The sequence below is a fragment of the Ambystoma mexicanum genome, chromosome 9, assembly GCF_040938575.1.
Source record: "Ambystoma mexicanum isolate Mex_15411 chromosome 9, UKY_AmexF1_1, whole genome shotgun sequence".
NCBI lineage: Eukaryota > Metazoa > Chordata > Amphibia > Caudata > Ambystomatidae > Ambystoma > Ambystoma mexicanum.
In genome coordinates this window covers 524,353,410-524,374,932 of record NC_090931.1, presented here as the reverse complement: position 1 = coordinate 524,374,932, position 21,523 = coordinate 524,353,410, and the positions used below count along the sequence as shown (strand labels likewise).

General features: G+C 49.3%; 1 protein-coding gene and 1 long non-coding RNA gene across 2 annotated transcripts in view; one reads left to right on the top strand and one right to left on the bottom strand.

Annotated features, from left to right (window-relative positions):
* LOC138488239 (uncharacterized) overlaps positions 1-10,886 on the top strand; it is a 120,209-nt gene extending 109,323 nt beyond the window's left edge. The window contains exons 2-3 of the long non-coding RNA XR_011274616.1: positions 9,658-9,763; positions 10,329-10,886. This is a non-coding gene — a long non-coding RNA (uncharacterized lncRNA). The remainder of the gene's footprint in view (positions 1-9,657; positions 9,764-10,328) is intronic.
* The window catches only part of PPM1D (protein phosphatase, Mg2+/Mn2+ dependent 1D), a 265,517-nt gene that overhangs the window by 12,410 nt on the left and 231,584 nt on the right, over positions 1-21,523 (bottom strand). The gene's annotated exons all lie outside the window — the stretch shown is intronic.

Genomic DNA, 21,523 nt, shown 5'->3' with positions numbered 1-21,523 from the left:
AAGAAAACAGGCAACACCAAGGGTTTGTTGAGGTGGAAGTCCAACGGCACCTTGGCCATGAAGGAGGGGTGGGTCCTGAGCACTACCCTCGTGTCGTGAAAAGTCAAGTACGGGGGTTTGCAGGAAAGGGCCTGGATCTCTCCCACCCGTCGTGCGGAGGTGATGGCCACAAGAAACGCTGTTTTCCACGACAAGAACTTCAACGGAGCCGAGTGCAGAGGCTCGAACGGAGGTCCCATGAGCTTGGTCAGCACCATGTTGAGCTCCCACGCCGGGGCCGGAGCCTTCACCGGCGGGAACGATCTGAACAGTCCCTTCATGAATTCTTTCACCAGACGATGAGACCACAAAGACATCCGTCCCGTGGTTCTGGTGTATCGGGAGATCGCAGCAAGATGAATCTTGATGGACGCGTGTGCCAGTCCAGCCTTGGCCAGCGTCAGTAGGTACGGCAGTACTTGGGGAGCCGTAATACGTAGAGGGTTGATCTTCTGTGCATGGCACCAGACAGAGAACCTCTTCCATTTGTTTCCATAGCATTTAAGAGTTGAGGACGCCCTGGCCCTTGCAAGAACCTCTCTGCAGTCGGCCGGTATGTCGTAGCCTCCAAACTCTAACGCTGCAGGAGCCAGGCATGCAAGTTCAGCAACTTCGGGTCGTGATGGAGGATGGCGCCTCCTTCCCTGGAGAGAAGATCCGCGTCCACTGGCAGCTTGATTGACGGGGACGCTGACAAGTCCAGAAGGTCCGGGAACCATATCTGCCTCGGCCACGCAGGTGCGACGAGGATCATCCTGCACCGTGACCTCTTGAGCTGGTTGATGAGCCGGATCAGCAACGGCAGTGGAGGGAACGCATATAGAAACAGGCCCTCCCAGGGGAACGAGAAAGCATCGCCCATGCTCCTCGGCTGGGGAAACCTGCTGGCAAACCTCCGGCACTTGGAGTTCGTCGCAAACAGATCGATCTGGGGTGTGCCCCACCGTCGGAAGAGGCGGTCCACTAGATCCTGTCGTAGTTCCCACTCGTGGCACGAGCTAAGCTCTCTGCTGAGCGAGTCGGCGATGGTGTTTTTTATTCCTGCCAGATGAAACGGCACCAGAAACATCCCTTGGGCGACGGCCCAATGCCACAGATCCTGAGCCTCCTTGGACAGGGCTGGGGATCTGGTACCGCCCTGCTTCCTGATGTAGAACATGGTGGTGGTGTTGTCGGTGAAGATCCTCACCACCTTGCCCTTGAGGGACGGAAGAAAGGACCTGAGGGCCCAAAACACTGCACGGAGCTCCAGGACGTTGATATGGAGGGACTTCTCCGTCGGAAGCCAAAGGCCTCTCGCGTGCAGATTTTCGGTGTGCGCTCCCCACCCTTCCAGGGAGGCATCCGTGGTCACTGTCTTCTGGTGGCCGGGGGTCTGGAAGTCCATGCCCGCCGTCAGATGCGTGCGGGTGCCCCACCACCGGATCGCTCGTCGGAAACTCTCGTTGAGTGTGATCCTCTCGTCGAGTGTGATCCTCTCCTCGAAGCTGCCCGTCGTCTGGATCCAGCACGCGTCCAGGAACTCCTGCAACGGGCGCATCAGGAGCCTGCACAGGCGAATGAGATAAATGCAAGAAGACATCATTCCGAGGAGGGACTTGATGGACCTCACCCTGGCCGCGTCCGCAACCAGCATCCGCTGCACCTTGCCCAAGATGGCCCTCGTCCTTTCCTCCGACGGAGAGGCCAGAAGAGACACTGTGTCGAGCTTCGCTCCCAGAAACAGTGCGTCTTGCGCGGGTACCAGGTGGGACTTGGCGTAGTTTATGGAGAATCCCAGGTCCGTGAGTAGTTGGACGGTCCTTGCCGTGTGCTCCACGGTGAGCTCCTTCGTCTTCGCTCGGATGAGCCAGTCGTCCAGGTAGGGGTAGACGTGGATCCCCTCTAGGCGCAGCCGCGCCGCCACCGGTGCAAGGCACTTGGTGAACACCCTGGGTGCCGACCTCAATCCGAAGGGAAGGGCTCTGAACTGGTAGCGACGCCCTTGGACCACGAATCTGAGAAACTTTCGGTGTCCCTTTAGGATGGGGATATGGAAGTAGGCATCCTCCAAATCCAACGACGACAGGAAATCGCCCTCCTCCAGTTGACCCAGGACGTGTCGGAGGGTGACCATCATGAACTTCTGTGCCTTGATGAATTTGTTCAGTCGTCGTAGGTCCAGGATGGGACGCCAGCCTCCCGTCGTCTTCTTCACGAGGAAGTATCTTGAGTAAACTCCGGAGCCCCGAAGCCTCTTTGGGACGAGCTCGATGGCGCCCTTCCTGAGAATCGCCCTTACCTCCAAGAGAAGTTGAGGGACGTGATGTTCCTTCCTGGCTACAGGGAAGCTGCGCGGGCACCTCTTTAGAAACTCGAGCGCGTGACCCTGAGCCAGGGCGTCCAGCACCCAACGGTCGGTGGAGATGGACTCCCACACGCTGACGAAGTTCGCCAGCCGGCCTCCACCGGGGTGCTTCGGTGGGGGCCCGACCCCACGGCCGGTTCAGTCCTGCTTCGACGAGGCGTTGCCGCCTTGTCCTCCTTGGCTACGGCGGGGTCCGCCCGACTTGCCTCGTCCCCTGTAGGCTTCCTGTGACGACTAACGGGCCGCTTGACGATAGGTGGAAAATCCGCCGCTGGAACCTTTGGAGGCACCCTGTTTGCCTCCGCTGCTCCGAAAGGGCGGCCGTCGTTGCTGGAGAACACCAAGAGCCCGGGCCGTCTCCGTGTCCGCCTTGATGGCTTGTAGGGAATCGTCCACTGTTTTCCCAAACAGGTTGCTCCCGTCGAACGGCATGTCCAAGACTCTGGTCTGCACTGTCATGATCTCTGCTTCCAAAAGGTCAGGACTTGCCCAACTCCCTTGGAAGCAGACCCATAACCAAGGTTCCGAGTGCCAACCAGTCCCAATTGGGACCTTTTGGACCCTGTCCTGGCGCCAGTGGCACCAGGCTCATAAATATGCCCATTCCCAGCGCTGGAAGCGCTGGGCTCAATGCTTGGGTGGACATACCTGCAGCAGACCATGCTGCTTACTTACCTGCCAGTTGAACCCCTGATCCTCTTCTGTTTGGGACTACTTTTCCTGTTGGGTGGGGCAGGAGCCACTCCCTAGGTTCAGAACACTGGAACTCTTCTGGAAAGCAGGAACTCTTTTCTTACCTAGGCGAGGCTGTGGAAGGAGACACCTAAGCACTACAGGAGGCTATTTAAACCACACCCGATGGATGAATCTTGCTTTGCGTTATTCTGCATCCTCTGCAGCAGAACGCTCATCGTGTCTTCTGCATCTGATCCTGGGCCTAAGGGAAAAAGGCTTACCATCCTGAATCCAGTCTTCAGCAACACCTATAAAGACAAGAAAGAACAGGTTAGCACTACGGTCTTCAGTGACAGCGCTTCTCTTACCTGGTCCATCGGCTGTCACCAACGCCTCGCGCTGCATTCCGGCATCTGAAAGACAAAGGCTTACCTACTCTTCGCGTGCTCCGGAGGTCTTCGCACTGCATTCCGGCATCTAAAAGACAAAAGCTTACCAAATCTTCGCACGCTCGGAGGCCTTCGGCGCTGCATCCCGCATCTGAAAGACAAAAGAAGGTGCGTTTAAAGACATTGGGTAACTTTATTACTCACGTGCCATTACTCCTTCCCACGCCGAACTCAGTGGGTATTCCGGCACCCTTCAGCAGCTCCGAACTTGTACCTGCAAGATAAAAGGACAGTTAGTGCGCATCGTGAAGCAGGCAACAAGCGCTTACTTACGTGCTTCCAGGCGCTTCTATTCCTCACACGGGTTCCATCCTCAACTCACTTCAGCCCGCCATCGCCGGAACCCTGCAAAACAAGAGACATCATTACAAAAGACTTTTAAAGACATTTGAAATACTCGGAACTTACCGTTCGTGCAGTAAACGACGGACAGCAGTCCTCTGAGGTCAAGAGGCCTGCACCCTTATCCAGTGAAGAAACTGGTTACGGCACCCTGCCCCGAGGCAGATGGAGAGCTCGGCGTTCACTTACCTAAGGTGAGAGCGTTAACCTTTGGGGTTCTACAGGAGAAGAGAAAGGGAAGAAGAGACACCCAATAACCCCAGTTCATTAATCCCATATTTTCTATCTGCAGACATCTTACTCTTCGAGTCAGACATACAGTGCACAGAGGTCCAGCCCAAAGAGCCAACCGTGTGTTAGACATCACCTTTGAAGATACGGTATTCGCCCAGTCAAGACCGGCGCCTCTGCGGGAATCAGGTGAGCGTTACATGCACGTCCTGACGGAAGTCAGTAGCCTTGAGCCATCCACGCCGCCTAAGGCACACGCCATTGCCCAACTGGCGAAATCCAGTGTCCGCGATGTCAGTCGCTATCGTAATGGCGTGGTCCGACGCTACTTCTCCTTCCTGCAAGATCTCTAGGGCCTCCGCCCTCTTGTCTGGTAGGAAGTCCAGCAGGGGGGCGAGTTTGTACCACAACTCCGTCGTAGCGGGCTACGAAAGCCAAGGCGTTGGCAGCCTTAATCGTCGTCGCTGCAGATGAGATGACTCTGCGTCCCATTGTGTCCAATTTCTTTCCCTCGCCGTCCGGCGGGGAGGTTGACGTAGAGGCCGCGCCCCCCCCCTGCTTTCTTCCTGGCCGCCGCGGAGACGACCGAGTCCGGGGTCGGCTGTGCCCGAAGGCACAAGGGGGCCGCGTCCGGGACCCGGTACTTCTTCTCGTACCGATCCCTTCTAGCCGGCGTTGTGGATGGGTTCTTGAGGAGGGAAAGACCCTCATCCCAGATATCGTCCAGTAGAGGTACAGCGAGGACCGTCTTCCTCTTGGTCTTGCGCCGTTGATAAAGGAAACCTTCCTTCTTCTCTTCCGGGCAGAGCTGGAAAAGCTTGGATGCCCTGGCGATCATGGCGTGAAACGATCCACTCTCGTCGGGAGGGGGAAGCCCGGGTGGGAGGTGACAACGGGAGATCCTCGTCGTAAACCTCGTCGTCAGTACCCGTCGCGGCCGTGTCAGTCCCCGTATCATCCCCACGTGTCGTGGACGGGGAGGAGGGCTGAGCAGGGCGCGAAGGTTGAAAAGGAGGTGGAGGATGAATCCTTCTCTTAAGAGGAGGGCTCCCAGAAGGGCCTGGCTCCGGGTCCCCCGTTGGGAGCGGTTCCTCCGTTGGTGGTAACGGCAGTCTCGTCCTTATCTCCGAGCATAAGGACTGTATAGCCAACAAAATGGCCGCCGAGTTGTCTTGCGGCACTGGTTGAGGGGGTTCCAACGGGCGATCAGGAGCCCCGTCGGCACCCTCGACGTTCTCGTCTCCCACGTCGGGGTCCCTCCCGACAGGATGGTCTTCTTCCACGCCAGCGCCGTGGCCTAAGACTTCGATCAGCTCCTCCTCAGAGGTTGAGGCCGAATCCACGACGACCTCCTGCCCCCCCCTTTTTCTTCTCCGTCGGAGGTTTCACGGGGGTCCTGTCGATGGGCATGAAAGAGGACTCCCTCCGCGGTGGCAGTGAGATTCTGGGCCCCGAGGTCGCCACAACTGGTGTAGCCTCCACAGGCTGAGCCAGGGCCGCCGCGACTATCTCGATAGAGGCCTTGGCCAGATGGATCAAGGCTTTCACGACCTTAGGTGCGCTCACCGCCTTCTCCTTGGGGGAGGGTCACCACCTCGCTCCCCCTCCGATGGGGCCTTCGAGCACGACCGGGGTCTCTCCAGGAGCTTCGCCGGGTGCTCGGCCTTCCTCTTACCCGAGCCAGAGCGTTGGCTCGTGGTTGATGGCGCCGGGGAGGATGCGCCCTGCCTGGCGCCCGTAGAGCCAGACCGTTCGGCGCTCCCGGTGCCAGCGGACTCGCGGTGCTTGGCCTTCTGTTGGACCCCCGTCGCCGGGGTGCCCTCAAAGGTCTTAGAAGACCGCTCGGACTTCTTCTTTTCGCCTGACGGGCTGTTTCCTTCCAGCCAGTTGGCGAGACGCTGATGGCGGTCCTTCATGGTCCGCTCCGACATATTGCCGCAAAACGCACAGTCCTTCTCCACGTGCGTCTTGTCTTCATGCAGGCAGTAAAGGCAAAGTGAGTGTTGGTCCTCCTTAAAGACATTCTGAAGCTGGCATCCAGGGCAGACCCTGAACAGCTTTCCGGGCGTCGAGCTTCCCTTCTCCTGGGCCATGCTCGAGAAGGGCCTGAGAAACTTCTGGAGTCCTCCAAAAGCGTGGCTTGACGAAATCTTCACCCTTGAGGGGCGTAGAAGAATCTGACACGGGTCCCCGTTGATCGGATAAAGAAACGGTGGAGCTTGAGGCTCTTTTGACCGAAAAAGAGAAAATTTTCCTAAGAAAAAGCGCGAAAAAAGCACTAATGCTCGAGAGCAATAGCATGAGGATCCCAACACTTGAACGTGCGGTGAAAATCTGAAGATGGCTGCCAGAGGCGGGGCTTAGGGAGAGGGCAGTCATTGGCTGTGGTCAGTATGACGCAGAGATCAGTGATTGGTTAATACTACGAAAGACAGATCAGAAACGAAACCGATACTGATTTTTCTTTACCGAGGATTCCCAGCCTGACGACCGGGAATATTCATGAGCATGTGAATCCATGCCAGACCCCTTGCTGGAGAAAGATTGTATTTCTATACCAGTTTAATGTCAAATGATGTTATGATTTGTTCCAATCATTTTACCACTGAATGCCGATAAATTGCATCAAAGTGCTGAAGTTGCTCACCATTTCATCTGACGCTCAAATGTTGCTCATTGCTAACAAAAGGTTGGGGACCCCTGCTCTAAAGGAACGTGTACGGAGAATGAATAAAGATCTGGCTAATTTTAGCCATGAAAAAGCATTCCCGTATACACAGGAGAATTACCAACAAGAACGCCAAGCAGCAGCCTCTACCTCTAGTAACACACGAGGTCAAAAGAAAGTCGCATTTGCTAATACCTCGTTTAGTTCGAGTGATGGCAGCACTCTATACGAATATACCACAACAAGTCTCACTTGAAATGCTAGAGGAGAAACTTTTAAAGGACCATATTACCATCAAGACACCAATATCGTTCATCCTCTGGTGGGCCGAAATGGCTCTAACAGAGAATTATTTCCATTTCGATGAAGTTTTTCAAACAAACTCAAGGTACTGCCATGGGTGCGACACTAGCACCAAGTGTAGCTAACATATATGGAGTCGTTTGAGATAGGGACTGTTATGACGAACACCAATCCTATCAACATAACATCAGGTTGTGGCGTCGTTATATTGACGACATTCTTGTCATTTGGAAGGAGACCGAACAACAACTGGACAAGTTTTTGGAATGGTTTAATGTACAGAATGCTTTTCTAAAATTTACTTCGTCTTAGCAATCAGACGGTTGACTTTCTGGACATTACTATTATGGCAGATAATATCTTGAAGACACTCTTTGTCAAGCCATTCAACAAACCTACTGATAAAAACTCGATCCTCCATTATGAAAGTTTTCATCCCAAGCATGTACGGGATAATCTCCCACTGGGACAATTCCTGAGACTAAAGAGAAACAGTTCAAGGAGAGGAGACTACAAAAGAGAAGCCAACAACATGCAGGAGCGCCTATTAAAACGAGGGTACCCACAAAATACTGTTAATGCTGCTCGTAAAAGGGCTGAGAACAATAATCGGGATTCACTCCTTCAATACAAGGAACAGAGAGGTGAAAAGACAAAAAATGAGCGCCTGGTATTTGTTAACACATTTAGCCACATGTCAAACGCCATTAAACGTTTGATCTGCAAACATTGGGGCATATTGGAGAAGGGTAATGATTCCACTGCAAGACCAATCATTGCCTTTAAATGGAGTCATAATATTAAGGAACAGATAACTCGGAATGTTATAACATCTGGACCAACCACCTCCCCCACACTGACAACTTTGGGGCCTACAAGCAGTAACTGGTAATTTTCCATGTGGAAAATGCACTTGTTGTGCATTCACAAAAAAAAAAAAAACACATCTATCGATATTGGTTTAAAAACCCCTTGGTTACAAAAAACGCTGACCAACTGTAATACCAGCTGGGTAATTTATGTAATTTAGTGCCCATGCAACAAATTATATATAGGCAAAACAGAGAGAAAGGTGAAGTTACGCATAGGTGCGCACTGCAGCCGTTTAAAAAAAAAAAAACGGACTAAGAATGCCCCGCTGGTAGAACACTTGGTGGAATATATTCACCAGACACAGGATCTTTTCCTGGTCTGTTGTTTACAATTTGAAACCCAGTAATGATATCAATCGGGATAGACTAGCATTATCAAAAAAGAACGCAGATTTATTTTTTTGACTAAAAGTATGCATAATGGTCTAAACGAAAAATTTGACTGGGTAATGTAAAACTCTAATTGAGATACTGTCTGAGATATGGATGAGAAACTAGTGTGGAGTCTGGCCAGTAGTTTGTGGGCTAAACGTGTGCAGTAGTTCTCAGACTATATTGATCTGAGGTTTAACTCACCTAATGTGGTGACTCCCCGTCTTTCTCTCTGTGACGCGGGTAAGGGTGGGGGCCTGCTCCGGGTTTTTCCCCCTGTCATGGTGGACCCCTGGCGGCTCGTGCTTGGCGGTTTGCATTGTGGGCGGCGTTGGACTGGTGACCATAGAGCTGAGGTTACACTGAATAACGCTTCCGCGTTTTGCAATTGGTCATGTGACTCGGATAAAGTCACGTGTCAATATGGGCCCTCTCCGATTGGTTAATTACAAGGCGCTCCAAATGAATTTAAAGAAGGCTCGTTCTACAGAACCGAGAGATACGAACACAGATTGGAACATCAGACGCCGGTAAGGACGTGGAGATGGCCCAACGCAGGGATTGAATACACGCGGTTACGGGTCGACAGGCAACACGTCAGACGAGGTGTACCTAACGGAGCACTTAATAATCAGGACTCGGTGATACATCCACATAGAAGTGAGTAATGAGTTAACAAGCTGCAACCTACTTAGGGATATTTATGTGGGTAATGAGGAGTCACTCTTTTGACATCATCCGCACTTGTTACAATAGTTGAACATTTCACAGGAAGCGGTAATCGGTTTAGAGATGTCTATGTGGCTGCAAAGGATTGTTCCGTATATCATCCGTGCTTACTGCAGAAATTGGGCATGACGCATTGTGGACCAAAGAATTAAATGGCTGCATTTGGAATTCCCAAGTGAGAGTCACTCGTGGGAAATACGTTCGGGAAGGAATGTTGTATCGCTGCTAGTGCCAGACTGTTAACATACTAGTTCACCAGAATATGGTTAGACTAAATATTTGCTTACGTTTGGAATACACGGCAGTAATATACCCCAACGTGATACTGTTTATTTTCTCTGACAGCATCTATGCCCTCCAATGCTCCAACTCAATGGTTATAAGTTTGACCTGAAACATTTGCAGTATAGACCTTGTAGCAAATCTGCTATGCCAATCCCGCTTCCCAACAGTAATAGTGGGAGTTAAGGTGCAGTTCCCTTTGAAGGACGAGTCTATCATTACGCACAGGGTAAGCAGACGAATTTAATTAAAATCAACTAGAAAAGGTTAACCGCATGAATGTGTTTCACTGGCGATTTATAAAAGAATAGCACTGTCGGTAACTGTGGGTTTTGCTATTCTTTCCAGAATTAGAACCGTGCTAGCGTCCCGGCAGTCTGACACGCCTAAGTAATGTTGTGATCATCGACAAAGACAACGTTAAAGTGTTTAGGATAACTTGCCCCATTCTTTGGTAAGTTAATCTGGGCACCTTGTTTAATATGCGTGATGGGAGATTGATTCCTTCTTCGAAGGATGATCTTAGTGTTAAGGTTGTGACCTTAATTTAGAGTCATGACTATAAGAACGTTTATATACAATTCATTTGTGGGTCCGAGCAGATCCGATGGTAATGTTTTTGTCCCTTCTTCTCTCCATATGTTCTTTGTTTTCTGGTGGCTTTGTTTCTCCCTTTTCTCCCCTCCTTCTCCCCTGTTTCTCTGTTTCCCGTGCTCTTTTTTGGTCATGCTATTTTACATGCAGGGTTGAGCCCGTGAAAAGGTTGAAACTTTAACCTACCTGCTCGCTGTAAACTCCCATGACTAGGAGTTTTGATATGTATAGGGCACCTTTTGATGGTGGTGGAGTGGGGTGTCGTTAGCCATGTGTCTTGGTTGAAACCTTTAAATTGAGCTAGTTATGAGCTCTCGTACACTGGGTACTGCAATTGTTATGTCTCTCAGCTACTAGTATAACTGTATGGTATACTCCCTTAAATAGGTAACTGATATACTGTTTTATGTACCGCTCTCTCATAGGGGAAACCATCCTGTGAAGCTATCTACGTGCAATTCCTTGGGATTGCCAGTTATCAAATTATTTGGACTTTGGTTTCTTAATGAACTCAAACATTCTCTTCAATCACTGTGATTATGCAATGATTCTGATTTTTATTCCGCCCCTGATGAATTTCCTAGAATAACCTGTTGAAGGAAAGAAACATGTTGGGCCTGTTTTTATCATTGTTCAATTTCGTGTGTGTAGTTGTATGAATGAATCACAATTTTTGTATGAGTGTGTATGGTACGAATGGTGATGAGTGGCAAAGTTAATAAGTGAACTGTGATCACATATTATCACTGTGTATAAGCCACTTTATCATCCAGGCTCCCATTCATGGGTTGCATGTGTGGAAGTACGTTGAATCATTAGTGTGGAATGATTTCTTTTTTTTTTGTTTATGTTCTTGTTTTTTCTCTTTTTCTTGCACTCTCTTGATTAACTCAGTATTTCTAAATTAATATTTCGAAATGCTTTTTGTACTGAATTTGTATTAAATATGTATATGAAATTTGCAAATAAAATATGTAATTGTCTTAGAATGTTCAATCTTGTTATTGTGCAATATTGATGAACTCTATAGCATCTGAATACATGAGATACTATTCCCCATTCATTCTAAGAGAGCGGTACTTTGTGAGTCACAAGCTCTTTTGTTATATGCCAAGGGTTTCACCCTTAATGTGAGGTTCTGCTTGTGACTCAAAATTCTTCCCTCAACCTCTGTTTTCATCTGGGGACAATCCCACCACATATGCACGGAGGGCCCCAATTCCACACATCCCCTAGTACACAGTGGTGAAACGTAAGGGAACATCTTTGAGAGACTTTCCAGGTACCAATGCCACCCATGGAGGAACTTAAAATTGTGCCCATTAGCGTGGGTGGAAAGATTTCGGTGAAATGGAATCTTGTTTTCTTCCCCCAAAGTTCTTCAATTACCATTTCGCCCACCAACAATCCTAATGGGTCTTACATTTAGCCTTCCTTTCAACTGTGACCTTAACCACGACCTTGCATAATTTGGAGATAACGCCTTGACTTGATTGGGCCCCATCCAGGACCATCTCAAACGGCTTAAGGTGTCATGTCAGATTGTCTCTCCATCGAGTCCAGGACCAACCCTGCGAGACCAAGGTAAATGAAAAACACAATATTTTCCCTTCCCAACATCTTGTGCACCACTTCAAACTCTTTAAACTTGCCATTGAGAAACAGATGACCCAGGTCCAACCATCTCTGGGCTCCTTTAAACCCTAAGTGACCGAACATGAACAGGCCAAGATAGGTCACTGTTAGTCTTATTGTCCTGCCACAATGTCCACAGAACTCCCAGCGTGGGGTGATAGCCTATCTCGCAGGGAATGTGTGCTCGGTGCCCATAGAAAAACCCTAACCACCTTTGGGAACATGACGGTCCTCTCCAATTACATTCAATAGGTTCTCAGGTCCTCTGACGTATTCCAACATAACTCAGAGTTAGATCGCTTTGTAATACAGAAACAAAATTCAGGAAGCTAAACCCCCCCCCCACCTTAGGGAGCACCAAGATCCCATGCATTCAGCGTCCTTTCCCTCTGCCACACAAAACTAAAGCACATGTGGTCGATGCCCTTAAAAGATCAGCCCGGAAAAGAGATAGAAATAAAAATAGAAGGCGTGGGCAAATAACCATCTTCATTACGTTCTCAAACAGTTCCGACCATCTCGTTGAAGGTTCATAGATGAGCCTGTACAGGTCTGAATCTTAATGCCAAGATATGTTATTGCTTCATCTACCATTGGTAGCCCACGCCGGTTTAAACTGGTCATAGACGAGACCCCCCCCCCCCCCCCATCCGGTCCTATCGGTTAGTTGAATGACTTGGGAGTGGTTTACCTTCCGACGCAACAAAATCCCATAGGTTTTCAGCGTCTAAATCAGCTCTCAGAAATCCTTGGGTTTGTTATATAGCCAGTGGTCGAAGTGTACGAAAAGTAGTGGAACTATGTTCTCGACTGTAAAGCCCCTGCTCCCCGCAAACACCATCACCATGCCCCCTCCAACGCGTAATCAAAAACTCCAAACAAACGCACCTGCTGTTCAAGGGAATGTTCAGTCCAGGTTGCAGCTTCTTCTTACACTCATTTTAAAACTAAATCATTCCAGAAAGGTTTCTTTAAAATAAAAAGTATAGGAACGGTAACACTTTTTTTCAAAGTAGAGGAGCACTGCTACCTACTGATCCCGCCCACTTCGACCACTGTATATAGCACATTAAGTTGTCTGCAAATAGCGACCCCTTGAATTCCACACCCTCACAGTCAATGCCTTGTATCCACAGATTTGCAATGATCACTGCTGCCAGGGGTTTAGTAACCAGGGAACAGGGCACCCCTGTCAAGTCCTCGTATATAGGGGGAAGTCACCTGATAAAGCCCCATTTACCGTTGCCCTCGCCAAAGGGTCTTGATAAATCGCTTCCACCAAGGCCCTAAAACCTACACAAAACCGAATTTGACAAGGGCTTCATTCATTAAACCCCATTCCACTCTCAACCATTTTGGCATCCAGAGACACCAGGTATGCTTCTCTAGCGAGCTTGCGCGTCTGGTACACAAGATTCAGCATTTTTCTAATATAATCTGAGCCTTGTCGCCCTCTAATAAAACCCTCAAGCACATGCGATGGAAGGCATTTGTCAAGTCTGTTCAAAGATCTTAGCCATTATCTTGATATCCATGCTGAGCAGGGAGATGGGTATGTACGCAGCACACCGTTTCGGATCCTTCCCCTATGGGATGACAGCGATTATGGCCTTGAGCATCGATTCTAGAAGGCGTTCACCTACCAATGCTTCGTTTGAGCCCCCTGTGATTCAAGTTTGTGCCTCTGCCTCCCATGCATCCACCAGTGCAAACCCTTCAATCGCCTTCAATTTAATCCTGTCTCCAAATCCTAGCAATTCTCACCCCCCCCCCCCCCACGCCCCTGGCCTCCTTTAGTTCGTAGCCGGTCTGAGGCTTTAAGACCATGTCAAAATCACCTACCAGCAAGCCCCCTTCCACAAAACTTTGTATACCATGTCCAACCTCCTCCCAAAAGGCCATGTGTCCCCATGTTAGGACAGTAGATGGATATCAACATTGGCTTAATACCATGATACAGACTTTTAAACAAAAAAATGAAAAGGAACCTTCCCTCCTAGTCACACACAATCCCACCCACTTGGAATCTACATGAAGTCCCCAAGGCTAAGGCAACCGCTAACCCCCCCCCTCCTACCCCCACCCCAACCCTGACAAAAGGACACTTTAGAATTTTTCGTCCTCTAACAATTTTCGCTTCACAAAATGTGTTTCCTGTATACAGAGGATATCCCAGAGTTTTTAAGTTCCCTTTTCACTAGTGACCTCTTGGAAGGTGAATTCAAGCCCATCACGTTAAGTGTGCCTATTTTTAGACAAATCCCTCCCACCCTCATTTCAACTATATACAACCTCTCAACCATATCCGATCCCCAGCACCCCTTTTTGACCGCTGGACCTTTGTCACTAAATTCTGAACCACCCACCCCACCCAACCCAACCCCCTCCCCCCAAACAAATCCTTAAAGCCATAAGGAGAGGGGAAGACACAAAAGATAAGACACCCAACACAAAAAATACTACACAGCAGTTTAAACATTCCAAAAACCACTAGTCTGTGAGCCCTCCCTGCCCACGGATAGACTGGAACACAGGCGGCACGCACGGAGTCCGAGTCAAATACCCCAGACAATCCCACCAACACTTGCACGTCCTTACTTAATCACCGCCAGGTACCACAAGGGTATGGAATTATCGAGATATTGGCAATCACGCCACTACCCGAGAGGTTGCCATTGGCAGGTGCAATGGCCACAGGAGCATGAATGGAAGATAAGGGGAGCTATGAGAGAGCATGTTAGAGGCGGGGGCTAGGAGGAGTAAGGAACCTGTAGGCCAGTCACTCAGATCTGGACATAGCCGCAACAGGGGAGACAAAAAAAAAAAAAAAGCTGAACGCTTCAATTCAGGATAGAGACGCAAACTAACCAACCCTACTAACAGCTTCCCTTTCTGCATACACCTCTCAAACTCCAAACACAACCAAAACCTACAGCACAACAAACCGCAAAAACTTCACTACACTACAGCACGCAACGACTAAGGGCCGCAAACACCCCATGCCCAGCCAACGGACCCACCGGGCTGAGGCCGCCAAAAGCACATCACTGCTCTCTTGCACTTTTCCTGCTTCCTCCCACTAACTCAACCTCCCCTCCTCTTTCAGAGCCACCAGAGCGCCCAGAGCGCCAAGGGACCACTCCGGTGGTGATAGTGCGCGATACAAATGTCCTTTAACATTAACATAACATTAACACCTGACTTATGAGGCGTCAGGCCTCGTCTAAACCATAATCTCAAATCATGCTAACGATGCATTGACACCTGATCATCAGCAATTAAAAAAAAAGGCTGATCCTACATGATGTCACATATTGGCCTCATGGGGGGTCAGAATCTAATATTTTATTTAAAGGGTACCTACTGTGTGCTCAACTCCCAGGTTCCCCCACTCACTGTGCTCCTTTATAAAAGAGGAATGATATTACCATGAACTGATCTTCAGTTATGTTGACCATAACGTGCCTCTTTACTAAATGTACTTAGAATATCTTTCCACCCCGTATTTTAAGGCCAAAACTGCATCTACTTTGCTGATCAATACCACACCTTTTGTTGCTTCAGCCTTCCTCAAAGGTTGGGGGCCGACTGGGGAAGCCAATTTACCAGTGAGGTAAAAGATGTGGGAAATTCCAGGATTAAAATGAAAATGACATGTTGCCTACAACCAGACACCCCTCAAGGGGTCTGGGGTGGAGAGGATAGAGCAATATAATGAACAATTGTGGCAATTTTAAAGAAGTTAGTGGTGGATTCTGGACCCAGTTGGGTCTTGCGAGCACCACTCATCCCGATACCTTTGACGTCTACCCCTACTTCTGCTATTAAGATGTCTTTTTGAACTTCTGGCTGTTAGACAATTGGTCTTGCTTCAACGTCTGTTGTACTGAACAAAGGAACAGACGTTGATGAAAACCTCTATAACTCGTATATATGTAGGAAACCTTTGTAAACTTCAACATGCTTTTGCATATACCCAAGGGAACCTTGAGAAATCTGCTATATGAAATCTCACTAGGACCTAAAGACCTGCAAAAGTAATATGAGGTAGGTGATAGTTACCATACTAAACGACTCCCTCATCTCAGGAATCTTCCCTGAAGCCTTTATAATTGCACATGTCAAGCCACTCTAAAAAAGGCATCCCTCAACACCCTTGACTAAGAATTGCGGGCCAACCTCCAACATCAGATTTCTTGAGAAACTCACTGAGCGGATTGCATACTCCCAGCTCAACTGCTTTGTAGTATCCAACAATCTCCTTGCCCCCTCACAATCAGGCTTCAGACCTCCACATGGAACAGAAACCACTCTGGTCTCGATCTGGGATGATCTCAAGGTCACGGCAGACTGAGGGTTGTGCAGCACAGATTTTGCTCCATCTCTCTGCAGCCTTTGACACAGTTAACCACTCAATCCCCATTGACCACCTCCACTCCCTAGGAATCTGTGGCTCGGGCACTCAAACGGATTGCCTCTTTTCCTCAGCACCAGCAAACAAAAATCGCCTTCCTCTCCCCTTTTATCTCACTGCTCATGCTGTGTACACTAGAGTACCTCAAGGTGCATGCCTCTCAGCTCTCCTATTCAACCTCTATCTGACCAGTCTACCAGGAATCATCTGCACGCACAACCTCTCCTGTTACAACTACGCCAATGTTACCCAAATTATCCTAAAAATCCCCACGGCAAGCAGCAACCCAGGTCCCGACCTTGAAGCTAGTCTCCGTCATATTGACCGATGTATGACAAGTAACCACCTCCTTTTGAACCCTGATAAAACTGAAATCATGGTGTGCGGCAATACTGCCCTTCTCCCACAACCGCTCCTGTGGCCCCCCTCCCCTCCAATATAGTCAAAAATCTAGGCTGCACTATGGACTCAAGCCTAACCCTCTCCTGTCAGATCAATAATGTTTCAAAATGCTGTCACTACCACCTCCAACTTCTTAGACATTTTTCCTCACCTCTCCTACCCCAAAAGACTTGCCGCCGTTATGCCTATTGTTATGTCGAGACTGGACTATACCAACTCCTTACACCTGGGAGCACGAGCATACCAACTTAAACAAAAGAGCCCAAAACTCTGCCGCCAAACTCCTCCTTACCCTGGGACACAGACCACATTTCACCCGCTCTCTGCACCCTCCACTGGCTCCCAGTCAGACGAAGGGCCACCTTCAAGACCCTATGCATTACCCACCGAGCAGTGCACAAGACCAGCCCAACGTACCTACAAGAGAAGATAAAACACTACCTCCCATCTCTCACCCTAAGATCAAGCACTGCCGTCTTTCTAGTGATTCCAACCTTTAATTGTGCCAGGATTGGAGGATCCACCTTCTATACTATGGCCTCAACTCCGCAAAGATCTAAAAACACTGGCTCTTTCCATGAATGCTGATTAAGACCATCTAAGGCTGCTGAGACCTTGCAACCTGCTGACAAATGTTAGAGATCCCGAGAAATGACGCCACAGAATGCTAACATTAAGTCACTAATAATTGTACTCTGAACTGAACGCAGCAATTGCAGACGCGCACCAGAAATCAGGAATAGCGAGCTCGCTAGATAAAAACCTCCAGCCGGACACTCATCTCTCTATTCACCATGCTCACTCTCTACTCTACACCAACAATTAGAGCGCAGCTACACTCCTCGATCAATTTCGGCCTAGCTGCTGAAATGCGAACAATACTTCTTGAACACTTCAACATTCTGATGAAACGCAGCTATCCCCCACGAAAGTTGGCCTTTGTGGCACCCATAGGCCCAACGCAGCCAGAACCCAGTCTTGGTGACCAGCCTCCAGACTGCACACATTCAACTGATATCAAATACCACCACACCTAGTGCTTGGATGCAGCTACCAGCAGGCAATCGCATCAGCTGTGCACATAATCGGTGCACCCAAGCACCTTACGACACCTTACTCACGCCTGACCAGGACTACAGTTCCCGAGGGCGTACAACCTACCAGCGCTTTGTGGTCATACCAATGAAATATATATGGGATATATTACTCACCATAATAGTATTTCTGATGCGTGTATCTGCTTAGATTCACATGCTGTGCATAGGCCGACATCTAGTGGAAGCTGCTGAGTATTACAGTTTGTTTTTCGAAACTCGGAAATGGGTGTCGACACAGGGCGTGCCAGTAATACTAACCCTAGTGCAGTGGTCTTCAAACTTTTTGACCCCGAGCCCCCCCTAAGAAAAATTTCTCCGGCCCAGGCCCCCCCTATACACATGTACTCCAAAATGTTACTCGGTTGCGAACGGTTATCACGCGCTGGAGTATAATGGTGCCCCCAACGAAGGAGTGCATGCCACACACCACGTTGTTTCAAAATCATTGCTTGCAATGATTCAAATCAGATGAGGACAAATATTTGTGAACAAAGCATTCCGATTATTTTGCTATAATACAGAGGACTCGACTAAAAATAGTGTTGGGTATTTATTTCACACAAACGAAAACACCCAATATTGCTGTCCTGTAGTAACATTTGCTATGCAAGTGCTGTAACAGATCATGCAGGCCCAGCTCCAATTTCTTTTTGCAGTGTGGCCCCGGACTAGGTTGCAGGTGATAATGTGCCCCCCCCTGGGTTGCCCTTGATGATGCGTATGTCCCGTCCCCCCGGTCACCCGTGATGTGGCATCAAGCAATGCAGCGCCATACAGTGATAGAAATCAGATGGGCAGTTAGTAGTGCAAGAGGACAGCTTTGTGGGGAGGTCAGGCAACTAAAAGCAGATTGGAGCTTTACCCACAAATACAGGATATGAGAATCCAAAGGAGATGGGTTTGCAGTGAGAGGTGGCATACGGCATGAAGAAAATGGGGCCTTGTGAAATCCATACCGGCAAGGGGTGGTGGTGGTGGATGGCGGAGCTCTCAGTTTTGGGAAAAATGGAACGGTAGCACAATCTGAGCAGGAACGAGGAGGGCAAGCATTGACTAGGGGTCCATAGATAGCTTGCGTTTAGGGGAGGAGAAAGGAAATGAGCTTAGTGTAGTAGTTGAATTTGCAGTAGTGACAGATGTGGTATTACATACCATTTGGGGATTTTCCCTAGAGCCAAGAACCTTAGTTATGGCCAAGTGCCATCAGTTTGTAGGAGAGGCTTTGCCGAAAGGAGCATCAACCTCAGAATTGGGAAAGAAAAAAGGTACCTCCAAAAGTTGAAAAACATTCTCCAAAAGTCAGTAAATCAATCATCTATCAAACAGGACCAACACTGAAAACGAACCTGACTTCATATCCAGAGAAATAAATTTCAAGCTGCAAGTTACTACCAGGCATGAGAAGTCACTCACCACTTCAATTCGCCAAATGCACACCATATATATACTCCCCATGATCACTCGCTATTGGCGGGTGAAGGTTGAGAGCCCTGGTTTAACCAACACATTTTTTCCAGAACGAGGAGCATTGCGCAAGTTAGGGATCCAATGGATGACTGGAAACACAGCCATGGCAAATGAAGCAGGACCGGTGCTCCATTAACAACGCGGCTCCCCCATGGCAGATTGCTGGGCTCCAGCAATCTGCCATGGGGGAGCCGCGTTGTAAAAAAAAACAAAAAAAACACCAGCAGAGCAGTTCCGGTCCCCCGCTCGCCTCCTCTCCCCCATGCATGCCCCCCAATGTGGGGGATGCAGGGAGAGAGGGGCGCAGGGGGACCGGTGCTGCATTAATAACGCGGCTCCCCCATGGCAGATTGCCACGGGGGAGCCGTGTTAAACATAAAGCGGAACGAGTCACTTACCTCGGACTCGTCGGCGGCGGCGGCAGCAGCAGCAACAACAGGGAACACAGGACACCACAACGCAGCCTGGACGCGCGATCCAAATGCATGAAAGCGCGCGTCCAGGCTGCGTTTATTTCCTGTTTCCATGGCCACGCCCCCACCACATCGCACTGGCTGAGCATGTGCATGGGAGCCAGTGGCTCCCCATTGCACATGATCAGTTCAGTGCGGCCAAAAAAAAAAAAGCGTTACTCGTTTTCTTTTCTTTTGGAAGGCATCACGCGCGCCCCCCCCCAGGCATGGTGGCGCGCCCCCCAAGGGGGGCGCGCCCCACAGATTGAAGACCTCTGCCCTAGTGTGACGTTCCCTGTACCCATGATCCCTCACGCGTGTAGGACCCTCAGATTGTATTTTTTGACATGAGGAGTAGCGCGAGTACAGTTTATCAAAGCAGATAGAAAGATAAGACTACAAGCATCCATGCGCCTTCTCTCAGAGGGGAGGAAGGGCGGGCGCATGTGAATCTAAGCAGATACAAGCATCAGAAATAAGATTACGGTGAGTAACGTATCCCTTCTGAGGCTTGTGGAATCTGCTTAGATCACATGCTGTGCAGAGATTTGCGAGCAGCGTTAGAAGAAGGGGGTGGGATTTGAGAAGTGTCATGAGCAAATAAATGTCTTAGAACCGCTTGTCCCACTTGAGTATCTGTCTTGGAATGAGTGTCAATGCAGTAGTGCTGAGTAAAAGTGTGAATAGAGCTCCAAGTAGCTGCTTCGCAAATGGTGTCAAGGGGTACATTTGCCATGAAAGACAAAGTGGCCCCAGTGTCTCTTGTAGAGTGGGCTCTTGGCGTAAAAGGCAGAGTTCTTTCAGAAAGGGAGTAACATAGCTGGATGCAATTGACTATCCATTTGGAGATGGCACCTTTAGGGACGTGATCTCCCTCTCTGTCTGTAGCTATGGAGACAAACAGTTGGTCTGTTTTCCTTAGCGGCCTGGTCTTGTCTACATAGTAGAGGACCGCTCTTAGCACATCTAGAGTGTGTAGTTTCACCTCAGCAGAGTTCTTGGAAGAAGGCTGGAAGCTCAATGGACTGGTTCACGTGGAATTTTTAAATCAACTTGGGTGAGAACCTAGGGTGTGTTCGTAAAACCAGTTTATCCTTATGAATAGTAGAGAAAGGATCCTGCACTGACAGAGCCTGAATTTCACTAACCATTCTTATGGCTACTAAGGCGTCAGTTTTATAGGTCAGGCGTTTGCGACTGGCTTTATGCATGGGTTCACAGGGTGGGCCCAGGAGTTTTGCAAGCACCACATTAAGGTCCCATCCTGGTGGTGGGTTAGACATTGGAGGGTGGAGTCTCTTTACCCCTTCCATGAAGCCTTTAACCACTGGTACTTTCCACCACAAAACCTTGTTATGGGAGGTGGTGTAGGCTGACAGCGCCGCCAGGTGTACCTTCAGTGAGTTAAATACCAAACCTGCATCCAGCAGTGGAGCATGTAGGTGACCATATTGGAAGGAGTGCAATCTACCGGGTTGATCTGCTTATTCTGGCACCAGATAACGAATCTCTTCCATTTATCAAAATAACAGTGCCTCGTGTTTGGTTTCCTAGATTCTTTTAGGATGTCCATGCACATCTGTGGTAAATTCAGATGGCCAAACTCTATGACTTCAGGAGCCATGCTGCCAAGTTCATTGAGCTGGGTTGAGGATGCAATGTTTGACCTTGGTGCTGGGTTAGTAGGTTATGCCAGCTCGGGAGTCTGATGGGTTCGCACACTGCTAGACTGTAGGCGTGGGAACCACGGTTGCCTTGCCCACATGGGAGCAGCTAGGATGAGCGTTATCGATTCCCTGTGCATCTTGTTGACCACCTTCCTCATGAGAGGGTTTGGTGGAAAAGCAGCGTAGGCAAACATCCCTGACCAGTTCATCCACAGGGCGTTTCCCCTTGGAGTCTGGCTGAGGGAACCTGGATGCGAATCCTGTGCATTGCCTGTTTGCTTGTGGCGAATAGGTCTATAGTGGGGAAACCTCACTGTGAGAAGATGTTGTCTACGACTTCTCTGTGTAGACACCATTCGTGTTCTTTTGGGGGGGGATCTCTGCTTAAAGCGTCTGCTAGAGAATTGAGATCCCCTGGAACATGTTGAGATGACAGGTAAATGTTCAGTCTGAGTGCCGATGTCCACATTTTCTGGGCAAGCCTGG